This window comes from Taudactylus pleione, unplaced genomic scaffold (genome assembly GCF_031769625.1).
Source record: "Taudactylus pleione unplaced genomic scaffold, aTauple2 ptg000269l, whole genome shotgun sequence".
Lineage (NCBI taxonomy): Eukaryota > Metazoa > Chordata > Amphibia > Anura > Myobatrachidae > Taudactylus > Taudactylus pleione.
The window spans coordinates 376,633-391,332 of record NW_028284671.1 but is presented as its reverse complement, the minus strand read 5'-3'; the positions used below and the strand labels follow the sequence as shown (position 1 = coordinate 391,332).

Here is a 14,700-nt window from a genome sequence, read left to right as displayed (position 1 = left end):
CACTACTGGGGGCAACTACAGGGGGCTCACTACTGGAGGCTCACTACTGGGGGCAACTACAGGGGGCTCACTACTGGGACCAACTACAGGGGCAACTACTGGAGGCTCACTACTGGGGCAACTACAGGGGGCTCACTACTGGGTGCAACTACAGGGGGCAACTACAGGGGGCTCACAACTGGGTGCAACTACAGGGGGCAAATACTGGGGGCTCACTACTTGAGGCAACTACAGGGGGCTCACTACTGGGGGCAACTAACGGGGGCTCACTACTGGAGGCAACTACAGGGGGCAACTACCGGGGCTCACTACTGGAGGTACTGCATAGGGGGACCACTACTGGGGGCATTGTATAAAAGGAACTGCATAGGGGAGGCAGCGGCAGCTGGGGCTGGCATAGGTGCTGGGGGGGTGGTACATTTAAATTTGGGGGGGCACCAACATTTATCTTGCCTCCGGGCACCAGGGATGAAGTTGCCGGGAGCCCGCTGAGTGTGTTACCAGCGGGCGCTCGGCTCCTATTCAAACCCCCAGTGGCAGCCGGAGGACGGAGCTCACTCCGTCTTCCGGGTCCCGCAGTGCACTGTGGGAGTGACATCATGACATCACTCCCATAGTGCCAAGGAGCGGACGCCGTGGATGGACGGCAGCAGCACTGGAGCGGGGATAAAGGTAAGTGTTTTTTTTTTTTACTTTTTTGTGTGTGCGAACGCGGGGGCTCACTACTGGGTGCAACTACAGGGGGCTCACTACTGGTGGCAACTACAGGGGGCTCACTACTGGGGGCAACTACAGGGGGCTCACTACTGGGGGCAACTACAGGTGCTAAGGAGAGCGACAATACGGTTCCCCAAGGAGGTGGCGCTTATTATAATAGGAGGACAGAGGGCCTGATTCAGAGCCGGACGCTCTGACAGAGCACTCGCTCTGAATCAGGGCCGGCCTTCAGGTTTTTTAGAGCGGCCTCCTGGCCGATCGCATAGCTGTGGGTGACCACCCACAGCTATAGCGAGCGGCCAGGAAGATGGTCGCGATGGTCAAGACCATTGCGACCATCGGGCTTGCGACGAGACCCTTGTGGTAGGGTCTCGTGGCTGCAAGCCAAAGAGTGCTTTTGGCTCTAACAGAGCCGAAAGCACTCCCACTGACATCACTTGTGATGTCAGGGGGACCGGCCCCAGATGGCAGGCGTTCCCATGAGAACGCCTCCGTCTCTGGGCAGCCACGCCCCCGGCCTGCCCACCAAAGGGGGCGTGCTGTCACTCAACATCGACAGCACGCCCCCTTTAGTACGAGACCTGGAGCGACGGTTTGCCCGTCGCTATCCGGGTCTCGCGCATGCGCACGAGGGAGCCGGCTCCGACGTGCGCATGCGCACTGGGCCACCATCGACCCGTTTGTGAGCGCATAGCGCTCGCTCGCGAGTCTGAGTCAGGCCCAGAGTCCTATGCACCTAGTTGATGACAAAAGCTACTTTACGTTGGTAAAGGGGGGAATCGTAAGGGCAAAAACTGGGTGTTCAACAAGAGGGGGAGTGAGCGGAAAGGTATCAGATGCCCTAATAAAGGATAAATCCGCTTATGACTCTCATGTAGCCGGACACATGAGATCTGTAGTTATTGGTTATGGTCATACCCATCCCAGTGACTCAGACAGAGGTGCAGTGATTATACCCATCCCAGTGACGGAGGCAGAGGTGCAGTGATTATACCCATCCCAGTGACTGAGGCAGAGGTGCAGTGATTATACCCATCCCAGTGACTGAGGCAGAGGTGCAGTGATTATACCCATCACAGTGACTGAGGCAGAGGTGCAGTGAGTATACCCCCTCCCACATTAACCAAGACATGGACGCAGCATTTTCCAGCCTTGTGAAACACATTTTACATCCAATCATCCAATTCCCACACTCCATAGACACACTGGCAGGTCAATTGGCTTCTGCCAAAAAAAAAATTACCCCGGGTGTATGTCCCCATGAGGTTAGGAATATGGATTGTATTCTACAATGGGGCAGGGGCCGATGTGAGTGACTGACATATTCTCTGTAAGGTGCTGTGTAATGTTGTGCTATATAAGTAACTGGTAATAAACAGATGTCCATATACACCATTGCCCGAGAGAGCCCCCTACTCAAATCAAGAGATGGTCACAGTGGGACTGAGGGGTGCTGTATTCCCTGACTAGTCCCCTACAGATGAGCTGAGCCAATAATACTCTCTCTGAGAAACCCTCAGCCCTGCTCAGAGGACACTACTGTGAGCGCCTGGTAGGGGGGTGCACGAGAGACCCCCCATGTGGCGACACAATGGGTTGTTGGAGACAGAGATGATTGTGGATTAGGGTTTGTCATTTTTGTAGTGTATCTATGTGTTGCCTCTAAGTTCAGTATTTGTTTTATATTATAGATTAAGATGCACCAGTAAATAGAAGAGCTGAGTGTCAGGAAATATAGTAACCAAAATATTATTTATATAAAATTGAATAAAAATAATACACTGGCTGGCAAATAAGGTTAGGACACTAAGGGCCTGATTCAGAGCCGTTCGCTATTTGTGTTCGTTCGTTTAAAAACAAGGGGTGGCTATTCAAATGATCCGTACGCACATTGCAGTCTGTTCACACCTCTAAGTCTGAACGAGCGAGCAAAACATACGCTCGTTTATTTGTTAAAAACGCCCCCTGGCCGCTCGCACCATACATCATGTCCGCTATTTATTAGATTAATCGAGTACATCGACCAGCGTATGAACTGCTCGCTATTCTTGTGGTTGGTGTTTGCTACCACAAATTTGCGAGCAGTTCTGGCTATAAAATAACCCAGTGACGTGGTCAATGACGCTGCTGTTTTAAATATACACACCCATAAAACGCCCGTTTTGACCTTTAAGCACGCCTGCGTTCGGAGCTCCACTCCCCATTTTCAAGCTCCTTCCCCTGTTACCACCCACATACGCCTCATTCTGTCACTCAAAATAGCAGGTCCTCGCTATATTGCGTACCAACGATTTTCGGCCGCACTGACTGGTTCGCGCATGCGTACTAAAAACCGTACGCATGCGCAGATGTGCAAACATCGCTCGGAACGAGCGTACTGCCGCTAACGAGCGGCTCTGAATGAGGGCCTAAAATAGCATAAATAACTATATCATCATATAACAAGTATGACAATATGGATACATATATATTTATATGGTGATGTAGTTATACTGTATATGCTTTTTTTAAATGTTCTAACCTTAACTGCCGGCTGGTGAATTATTTATATTTATAATTTTTTTATTCCATTTTATATAAATAAAATAATAATTTTTTTTTGTGTTAATCTATTTTCTGACACTCAGCGCTTCTATTTATTTGTGCATCTTATACAGGGTTGGCGTTTCGCTTCGGAATGCAGTTAGTATGCCGGCGGACGGGATGCCAGCTATTGAAATCTCAGCGTTGGAAGCCCGACCCAGGATTAAAGATAGGCGTAGAAAATAGGCGTAGAAATTCCGACGCCTGAAGGAACACCAGGACGTCTTAGCTGTTAGCTGTGGGGGAGGGATAGGTTTAGGCATCACGTGGGGGGTATGGTTATGCTTGGGGGGTTAGGGTTAGGCATACTGGGGGGTTAGAGTTAGGCAACACTTTGGGAGTTGGGGGTTAGGCACCAAGGGGGGACGGTTAGGTTTAGGCACCAAGGAGGGACAGTTAGGTTTAGACACTAACGGGCAGGGTTACGGTGCGGGATATGGATCGTTAGGGTGCAATAAGGGAGGGTTTGTGGGAGAAGGTGGAAGGGTTAGTAAACTTACCCGACCCCTGTCGGGATACTGGGCATCAGGATGCCGCTGTTGGCATTTCCACAGCAGTCATCCCGACTGACACTGATTGACCACCAGCTGTATCTTGTTTTGCTGTTTTTGTTTTTTTTCCCTACAGCTATCTGAATTATAAACTAGTCTAGTATATGCCTATAATAGAGTGCAGACTGCCATCTAGTGGAACGATGCTCACATTTCAGTTTTAAACTTTCTTTTATTTTTAAAGATATAATACACATATTTATACAGTAAATACACAGTATAATACAACATTTAAACTATGTACAGTCACACATTTTGGGTTGTTTAAAGTGCATGCTACAGTATATACCATCTAGCCTAGTCATTAATTGCAGCCCATTAATAAGTGCTAAGAATGTCTCTATTGGAACAGGATTACTTAGGTTGAGAGTAGACCCCATAGTTTTTCAAGGGAATTTGGGGTTTATGACGATCAGTCAGGCATCTTTTTCTGATATTGAATCCACCTTGATATAAAGTGAGGCTGCGCTCAGTGACTATGGGTCTAGTTACTAAGCAGTGTTAGGAGAGAGTGAAAAGTTATAAAGTGCCAGCCAATCAGCTCCCAACTGTCATTTTTCAAACACAGCCTGTGAGATGACAGTTGGGAGCTGACTGGCTGGCACCTTATCACTTTTCACTCTGTCTCCTAAGACTGCTTAGTAACTAGACCCCTATAACACTTGGGTGAATAGATGATGCATTTTGTTGTCACAATGTAACAATTCATCCATCAGAGTGCTGCTTGCAGCGTTTCCAGATCTCTCAATTCTTACACTGACTGAACGCATCCACTCTTTAAAATTGTCACAATTTACCAAATTGTCAGACACCGCCCTTAGGTGGTTTTTTATGTGTTTTTATCTAGATTTATCATTGGGCTAATTCACTAGAGTGTAATGTCTCGCATTTGGTGATTAAACAATCAATTCTTACTATAGTCTGTGTTGCCCTATAAGGGGGTAATGTTCTGGTTCGTCAGTCAGGTCTAGCACCGTACGCTTTGCCCATAGAACCCTTGCCGCTGTCGGATTATCCCCTGGTTGGGACAGCTGATGATCTGATTAGTTTAATAATAAATAAAAATAATGCTTCTTGTATAATGATGATTGTTAGCTTAACGGACTTTCTCACGCCCCCGTGGTTCTGCGCACAGAACTGGACAAACTCCCCATATTTATAGAACTGTAGTCGCCGCCTTACCCCGTCACTGTGACTATAATATGAGTGAGAACCGGATTGAACTACATATAATGTAACATGTAATGTCACTATGCATGTAACAAAACCGCTTACACACACACATATATAGAACATACATAAGTATGTACCAGCAAATGAATCCATGTCTGCGTTAATCATGTATCTTAGAAGACTAACAAATATCTGTAAGTATTGGCCAGTACAATTTCCCTTACATAAAGCATTCACTGCCTCGGTCACATCTCACAGTATATTTATACTATAATGTATATACATAGGTGACGTTCTTGGCTCAGTGTGTAGAAATGTCCAGGAGAAAATGTACTTCACAGTCTCTGGCAGCGTTTTGCACATAACGATTATCCGATTCTCATTCTGTGTAAACTCCTCAAATTCCTTAAAAGAAAAAATATAAATATATAAACATTTAATATATACTGGTGCACAATCATTCTCTTTCCTTTCATAGGCCTGATCACAAGCAGCCAATCTGTGTCCTCTGTAATGAGATATACAGGCTGTGGGCCCCAATTCGTGCTGTCAGCCGATGGACACGATATAGGGGCTGATTCAGCAGAGGACAGAATTGCAAAGTCGCACACAAGCAGCTTTTCTATAAAAAAACAAGCGAAGACCTTTATTTTCATTGATGCCAGTAATAAACAGCACTCTCTATTTTACATTGTTATACAAATCATTTCTAACCTCATCTACCAACTTTGGGCCTGATTCAGACCCACTCGCGAGCGGCTGTCAGCTCGCAAGTGGGTCGATGTTATGCACTGAGCATGCGCACGACGGAGGGAGCTCCGTCGTGCGCATGCGCCAGACGCGACGAGCGAAGGAAAGTCCTTCGCTCGTTGTGTCCGATCAAAGGGGGCGTGCTGTCAATGTTGATTGACAGCACGCCCCCTTTGGTGGGCGTGCCGGGGGCGTGCCTGCCTGACGGGGGCGTTCCCACCGGAACGCCTCCCGTCAGAAGCCGGCCCACTGACATCACTAGTGATGTCAGTGGGAGTGATTTTGGCTCTGATAGAGCCAAAATCACTCCGGAGCTTGCGGTTGAAAACCTCAACCGCAGGCTCCGGCTCGCAATTTCGATGGTCGCGATGGTGTCGACCATCGCGGCCATCACAAAGCACGCTCGTATAGCCTGTGGGTGGTGACCCACAGCTATACGAGCGTCCAGGAGGACGCTCCATGAAAATGGAGCCCGGCCCTCATTCAGAGCGTGCGCTCTGCTCAGAGCGTACGGCTCTGAATGAGGGCCTTTATTCATTAATCTCTTTTGTTCCCTCTAGGGTAAGCACATAGTGGGAGGGAAGGGAGGAGTGTCAGCACATAGTGGGAGGGAAGGGAGGAGTGTCAGCACATAGTGGGAGGGAAGGGAGGAGTGTCAGCACATAGTGGGAGGGAAGGGAGCAGTGTCAGCAGATAGTGGGAAGGAAGGGAGGAGTGTCAGCACATAGTGGGAGGGAAGGGAGGAGTGTCAGCACATAGTGGGAGGGAAGGGAGGAGTGTCAGCACATAGTGGGAGGGAAGGGAGGAATGTCAGCAGATAGTGGGAGGGAAGGGAGGAGTGTCAGCACATAGTGGGAGGGAAGGTAGGAGTGTCAGCACATAGTGGGAGGGAAGGGAGGAATGTCAGCAGATAGTGGGAGGGAAGGGAGGAGTGTCAGCACATAGTGGGAGGGAAGGGAGGAGTGTCAGCACATAGTGAGAGGGAAGGGAGGAGTGTCAGCACATAGTGGGGGGGAAGGGAGGAGTGTCAGCACATAGTGGGAGGGAAGGGAGGAGTGTCAGCACATAGTGGGAGGGAAGGGAGGAGTGTCAGCACATAGTGGGAGGGAAGGGAGGAGTGTCAGCACATAGTGAGAGGGAAGGGAGGAGTGTCAGCACATAGTGAGAGGGAAGGGAGGAGTGTCAGCACATAGTGGGAGGGAAGGGAGGAGTGTCAGCACAAAGTGGGAGGGAAGGGAGGAGTGTCAGCACAAAGTGGGAGGGAAGGGAGCAGTGTCAGCACATAGTGGGAGGGAAGGGAGGAGTGTCAGCACAAAGTGGGAGGGAAGGGAGGAGTGTCAGCACAAAGTGGGAGGGAAGGGAGGAGTGTCAGCACATAGTGGGAGGGAAGGGAGGAGTGTCAGCACAAAGTGGGAGGGAAGGGAGGAGTGTCAGCACATAGTGGGAGGGAAGGGAGGAGTGTCAGCAGATAGTGGAAGGGAAGGGAGGAGTGTCAGCACATAGTGGGAGGGAAGGGAGGAGTGTCATCAGATAGTGGGAGGGAAGGGAGGAGTGTCATCAGATAGTGGGAGGGAAGGGAGGAGTGTCAACAGATAGTGGGAGGGAAGGGAGGAGTGTCAGCACATAGTGGGAGGGAAGGGAGGAGTGTCAGCACACAGTGGGAGGGAAGGGAGGAGTGTCAGCACATAGTGGGAGGGAAGGGAGGAGTGTCAGCACATAGTGGGAGGGAAGGGAGGAGTGTCAGCACATAGTGAGAGGGAAGGGAGGAGTGTCAGCACATAGTGGGAGGGAAGGGAGGAGTGTCAGCACATAGTGGGAGGGAAGGGAGGAGTGTCAGCACATAGTGGGAGGGAAGGGAGGAGTGTCAGCAGATAGTGGGAGGGAAGGGCGGAGTGTCAGCACATAGTGGGAGGGAAGGGAGGAGTGTCAGCAGATAGTGGGAGGGAAGGGAGGAGTGTCAGCAGATAGTAGTTTGCAACTTTGGAAGCGCTATCAGGAATAAGCCCCACCTATCAGACTGGATGGAATCGGGCCTGAGCCTGAGAGCTATCTGACCTTTACAGACCCAACACAAACATGGTGAGAGCACCAGTTGCCACGGTCAGTTCACAGTGACACATTCTAGTGGTGTAAATCCAAGCTCTGGGGTTTACATAAATACAGTAAAGATGTCTGTAAATACCGGCACTTACCTTCTCCAAAATGCAGTTATTTAACATGTTGTCGAACATCTGTTTGTCTTCCGGCCCGACATCATTGATGGTGTCAATATGATCCCCGTAATGGAACATGCAGCCGATTTCCACTGGTCTCTTCCACTTACAGACACTGTGACAAAGAGGGAGATCTTATTCCAAGCTCTCATAGGCACAGGGCAGGGGGCGCTGTTTGGGCCTGTCATTCTCACTTGTAGCTTCCTCTTATTTTATTACCAGCATCTCCTGGCCTCCACTATGTCTTCCCCAGCCCATCTCATGAGGCCATGGCCCTTTTTCAGGTGCTTTATATTATGTCCCTATTTATCCCCAGCATCTCCTGGCCTCCCCTATCTCTTCCCTGGCCTTCCCCATGAGGCCATGGCCCTCTCTCAGGTGCACTATATTATGTATCTATTTATCCCCAGCATCTCCTGGCCTCCCCTATCTCTTCCCTGGCTCTTCCCCATGAGGCCATGGCCCTCTCTCAGGTGCACTATATTATGTCCCTATTTATCCCCAGCATCTCCTGGCCTCCCCTATCTCTTCCCTGGCCCTTCCCCATGAGGCCATGGCCCTCTCTCAAGTGCACTATATTATGTCCCTATTTTATTACCAGCATCTCCTGGCCTCCCCTATCTCTTCCCTTGCCCTTCCCCATGAGGCCATGGCCCTCTCTCAGGTGCACTATATTATGTCCCTATTTATCCCCAGCATCTCCTGGCCTCCCCTATCTCTTCCCTGGCCTTCCCCATGAGGCCATGGCCCTCTCTCAGGTGCACTATATTATGTATCTATTTATCCCCAGCATCTCCTGGCTTCCCCTATCTCTTCCCTGGCTCTTCCCCATGAGGCCATGGCCCTCTCTCAGGTGCACTATATTATGTCCCTATTTATCCCCAGCATCTCCTGGCCTCCCCTATCTCTTCCCTGGCCCTTCCCCATGAGGCCATGGCCCTCTCTCAGGTGCACTATATTATGTCCCTATTTATCCCCAGCATCTCCTGGCCTCCCCCATCTCTTCCCTGGCCCTTCCCCATGAGGCCATGGCCCTCTCTCAGGTGCACTATATTATGTCCCTATTTATCCCCAGCATCTCCTGGCCTCCCCTATCTCTTCCCTGGCCCTTCCCCATGAGGCCATGGCCCCCTCTCAGGTGCACTATATTATGTCCCTATTTATTCCCAGCATCTCCTGGCCTCCCCTATCTCTTCCCTGGCCCTTCCCCCATGAGGCCATGGCCCTTTTTCAGGTGCACTATCTTATGTCCCTATTTAAAAAATGGGTGGGGGAGGGCGCCAAGGCTCTCTCTGGCACAGGGCACCAAAAAGTTACGGCTCTGGTGTCAGGACTTTGTGTTTAACTGTGAGCTCAATTTCTGGTGGGTATGGTCACTTTCAGACAAATCAGGTGGTTTTGTGCTGATTAACCCCTTCACGCCCCCCGTGTAACCCATGTGGGTCGCCATGACAAAATCGGGCTGTTCTGCTAACAAGGAATGATATGAAATAAAAGGTGTATTATATTTTGGATGAGAGGAGGTGCACGGCAATGCAGGTTCTTGGTGAATTTATTTTGCGGCTCATTGCTTACTAAGGGAGGGCATAATATCACATGATACTTACTACAAACGTTCTCCAGCTTCAAGCAGTGCCAGGTACTTCCTGAAATGTTCCGTTGGTATCGTAATATTTATCTTTCCAAGTCAGATTGGTTCCCTTGTTCACTGAAAGTACAAATATGACAAATCCCGATTAATTTAATATTCCACTTTTGGATCCCGGGAAACCACCTTTTGGTGTGTTATATGGTCCTGTATGGATGATCGCCTCTATTGAGCCCCCCAAAGGTGCCTATTATTCTCCTTCATCTGTAATCGTATACATGTGTGTAGTCACGACAGATAAGGTGTATACCAGTGGTCTCCAACGTTAATTGAGGTGTGAGCTACTTTAGAAAACTGAAACCTCCTGAAGAGCTACTAAAATTGTAGAAAAAAAAAATCTGGCTAATACTGAACAATTGAGGGTAATTTAATGAAAATGAAAAAAAAAATGTTTCCTAGAAAATAAAAATGCATTTTATTATTACAGCGATATTGTTGTAGTTTGTAAATAAAATGTGCTGTTAATTACCAGCTGCAAGGAGGTAAGTGATATAGAAAAGCAAAAGATAGGTTGGTTCGATACCCACTACGGCCCTAACTGTGTGGAGTTTGTATATTCTCCCTGTGCTTGCGTGGGTTTCCTCCGGGTACTCCGGTTTCCTCCCACACTCCAAAAATATACTGGCAGGTTAATTGGCTCCTAACAAAATGACCCCTAGTGTGTACAGTATGTGTGCGCATGTGGTATGGAATATAGATTGTAAGCTCCACTGGGGTAGGGACGGATGTGAATGGCCGAATATTCTCTGTAAAGCACTGCGGAATATGTGTGCGCTATATAAATAACTGGTAATAATAATAATAATAATATAGGCAGGGCTGCTGTGTGATTTTCCGGCAGGGCAGAGCGGGAGTCACTCGCTCCGACGTAGCATAGACGCTGTGGGTGGAAACACAGGGAAGAGCGTCAGGTGATTGCTGTAGAGGCTGCGGCAATCACCTAACGTGCTTCCCTGTGGCTTCACCCATGGCGTCGATGCCACGGGGGAGCAGACGTCAGAGGTCACTTCCCCCTAGTTGACTCGGCAGTACAGCAACTAGGTGAGCTACCAAAGTTAAGCCCGCGAGCTACAGATTGGAGACCACTGGCCTATACACTAATGATATATTATTTCTCTGCAGCAGATAATAGGGTATACGTTTATGAAGCCGGCGGACGGAATGCCGACCGGCGGCATCCAGACTACTTAATCCCAGCAAGGGTTAAAGGACAGGCGTCTAGATCTAGATGCCTGTCATTTTACTAATGCCGGGAGACCGGCGCCCAGCATCCCGATCGAAGAGATGCCGGGCGCAGACAGCCGCTAGGGGGGGAGGGTTAGGTTTAGGGCTCCCGGGGGGACTTAAGGTTACACTCTCCCCTGGAGGTTAGGGTTAGGCTAGGGGGAGGGAGGTTTAGGGTTAGGCACCCCCGGGGGGAGGTTAGGGTTAGGCACCCCCCTGGGGGACTTAGAGGAAGGGGGGATTAGGGTTGGGCACAGGGGAGAGGTGAGGGTTGGAGTTAGGGGGTAAAATTAGGTTAGTATATACTTACCTGGGGATGATCGGGATTTCCTCCTCTGTCGGGCTGCCGCGATTTGAACCGCCAGCCATGCGGCCGGTGGTGAATCATACCGATTCCGATAATAGAGACTGAGAGCTGCACACTTCCCTGCTCAATCTGCTAAATATATACACGCCGTTCCGTTAATAGAATCCTTCCCACAAGGTTTGCAGGAGTTGAGGGAGCCATAGAAATATATACACATATATAAAGGGCTACCATTCTGGAAAAATAGGAACTGGGGGTGGAGCTATAGGAGAACAACTTTATATTTATTATATATATATATATATATATATATATTTTTTTTTTTAAAGAAGGCACTTAAAAGGGACTTTAAAATAAAACTTATCTTATGGAAAATACATTTTGGCCCTGCTTGTTCCTGCTGAAAAATAGCACTGTATGTATATATATATATATATATATATATATATATATATATATATATAAATATATGGACTGCAAACTTAAATGCATTGATCAAGTCATGAACCAAAACCCCATTATTTATGTATTATGGTGAGTGTTTTAACAATGGTGAGTGCTGAGTTTTGTGTTTTTATTTATTTAAGCAATGTGGTCAACAGTCACTTTGCACCCCAGGCCTAGGAATGGCGAGTGCAGGTTTGCACCCCAAATCTAGGAGTGGCGAGTGCAGTGATTTTATGACTTTGTGTATTTGGTTAATTTTTATTAACCTTTTTGTGATCACAGCTCTCATGCACCCCTGCGCAAGCTCATTTATATTAACCTGTGTCAGCTGCCTTCTTGTTAGTATGATAGGAGCTATGTTTGGTGACTGTATTACCTTGAAAAGCCATAAGTTAGATGGCAGGTGAGCTTTAAACCAGTTAACATGTTTTCAGTTTAAACTCCGTGATAGCAGCTACCAGGTTCCCATAAGTATGACAGATAGTGTAGGACCTGCAGAGAAGTGGGGTCCCGTGATGTGGGCTGCAGGCTTATATGCTTTGATCAATCCATGAACCAAAACCCCATTATTTATGTACTAAGGTGAGTGATTTAACAATGGCGAGTGCTGAGTTTTGTGTATTTTATATATATATATATATATATATATATATGTATTTTTTTTTTTCCCCTCTTTTTCCTTTTAATGTCATTTATTTATTTAATTTTTAATTTAAGAACCCTAACTAATGGCTTAAAAATTAAAATGGAAGTACGCAGCCACTATACGGCTTGAAAAAACAATGTTTAATGTAATATTCAAAATATTGCGTGTCCTCCCTTATAGCAGTATGTCACTTGTAGTAAGTGCATCTGAGAAAGGTATACTATATCAGTTTTAGAATGTAAGCTCTCTTCAGTCTGCTTCCCTGGGTTTTGCGGTACCTGTGTGGGTCTGTGAGTTTGGATGTCTGCCGCGGTGGCTTTGGTGGACAGTCGATAGTCTCTTTGGCAAACCTGAATAAGGAATAAGTGTAATTATACTGGTAGTGGACAGCTGGACAGCAATTTAATGATGGGCTGAATGATGCCTGAGAACGTCCACATAAACCACCGAGCTCTAACAGACACGAGACATGGAGGGGAATTCAATTGTTTTTTTTGGGGGGGGTGCTATTTCACTATTCTGTTTCTTCCCCGTCATCGCGGCTAGCCAGCCTGCTGGTAAGGCCGCAATTCAAATGTGTGTCATGTGAGCGTGTAAACTTGGTGGACGGCGATAATCCTTTCAGCACGCCGTGTTAAATGTGCGCCCAGCCAGACCCAGTTTCCCGACATTAAGGTAACCTGAGTGCACTGCAAACCAAAACACTGACGCCCTCCAGTTTAGGTCCTCACTATGAAATGGCCATAGTAGTGCCCCCCAGTAGAGTCCCCTCATATGTATTGTTCCTTAGTGTCCCCAGAAGTGGTCCCCCATGCCCGTTACAAATATACAAACAAATACAATACTTACCTTGATCCCCGCTCCTGCACCCGCCGCCGCCGTCCGCAACTCTGTCCTCCACCGTCTCTTCACCCACGGGCAGGGCGAGGCTGGAGCTCACTCCCGAGCCAGCCTTCTGGCTCCCGCCGTGGGTGAAGAGACGTGGGAGGACAGAGTTGCGGACGGCGTCAGGTGCAGGAGCGGGGATCAAGGTAAGTATCGTATTTCACCCACGGCAGAAGCCGGGAGCCGGAAGGGTGAGCTCCAGCCCCAGCTCCACCCGTGGGTGCTTGGCTGCTAATACAAACTTGTTTTAGCAGCCAAACACCCACGGGCGGAGATGGATAGGAGCTCACTCTAGAGCCAGCCTTCCAGCTCCCGCCGTGGGTGAAGAGACGTTGGAGGACAGAGGTGTGGCCGGCGGGTACAGGAGCTGGGATTAAGGTAAGTATTGTATTTGTTTGTGTATTTCTAACGGGTATGAGGGACCACTTCTGGGGGCACTCTAAGGGACAATACACATGGGGGATGCTATTGGGGGCATTTCATAAGGAGGACCTAAACTGAGGGCACTATAAGGGGCACTGGAAACACTACTGGGGGCACTCGGCAGTGCACAGGGAGGACCTAAACTGTGGGCACTACAAGTGAAATAGGGGGGGACACTACTGGGACCACTAATGGGGCACTCTATAAGGGGCACTGCATCGGGAGGACCTCTAATGGTGGCAATCTATAAGGGGCATTGCATAGGGGGAACCACTACTGGGGGCATAAGGGGCACTGCATAGGGGGGACCACTACCTGGGGAAATGTATAGGGGGGCACTGCATAGGGGAGGACTACTGGGGGCATCCTATATGAGCCACTACTGGGGGCATCCTATATGAGCCACTACTGGGGGCACTCTATAAGGGGCACTGCATCGGGAGGACCTCTAAAGGTGGCTCTCCATAAGGGGCATTGCATAGGGGGGACCATTACTGGGGGCACTGTATAAGGTTGCATTGGATGAGGGACACTAGTGGGGGCACTGTATAAGGGGGCATTGAATAAGGGGCACTACTGGGGTAACTGTATATAGGGGCACTGCATCATCCCAAATGGTAAGTATCGGGGTGTTAGGGGGAGGTTAGGGTTAGGCACTAGGGGAAAGGTTAGGGTTAGGCACCGGGGAGGGAGGATTAGGGTAGGGGTTAGGGTTAGACTTATCTTGATACCTTATGGGTGTCGGGATGCTGCTGTCGGTATTCTGACCCGTGGCATCCCGACAGCCGGGATTTGATACCCAACCCAACGGCTACATCCTGATCACCTTCCCACTCCCCACACGGCTTACTTTTTCCCTGTACTTTGTCCCTACAAAAAGTCATTTTATTGAAATATTTGATTAAATCAATGATATTCAACCTTCAGAAATAACATAGCAGTTAATTTTTTATAAAATTCTAATATTAAAATATTTTTTATTCAAAACTCTCACACCCTCTAGGGCTGGTGAGAACTGACAGGTGATAAAGTGAAAAATAGGTCAACCAATATTTTTTATCACGCCAAATTTACAACAATTGAATAGCCCTGGCCATGTTACAGATAGGCTGACATTTTTGGCGTGATAAATC

At 48.5% G+C, this 14,700-nt stretch overlaps 1 pseudogene across 1 annotated transcript in view; it reads right to left on the bottom strand.

Moving 5' to 3' along the window:
• Window positions 1-4,473: 4,473 nt before the first annotated feature.
• LOC148513797 (pleckstrin homology domain-containing family S member 1-like) overlaps window positions 4,474-14,700 on the bottom strand; it is a 43,997-nt pseudogene continuing 33,770 nt past the window's right edge. Inside the window, exons 10-13 of the transcript XR_015880140.1 lie at window positions 12,481-12,732; window positions 9,595-9,695; window positions 7,967-8,102; window positions 4,474-5,429 (exon numbers count right to left, since the gene is read on the bottom strand). The product of XR_015880140.1 is annotated as a pleckstrin homology domain-containing family S member 1-like (transcript). The remainder of the gene's footprint in view (window positions 5,430-7,966; window positions 8,103-9,594; window positions 9,696-12,480; window positions 12,733-14,700) is intronic.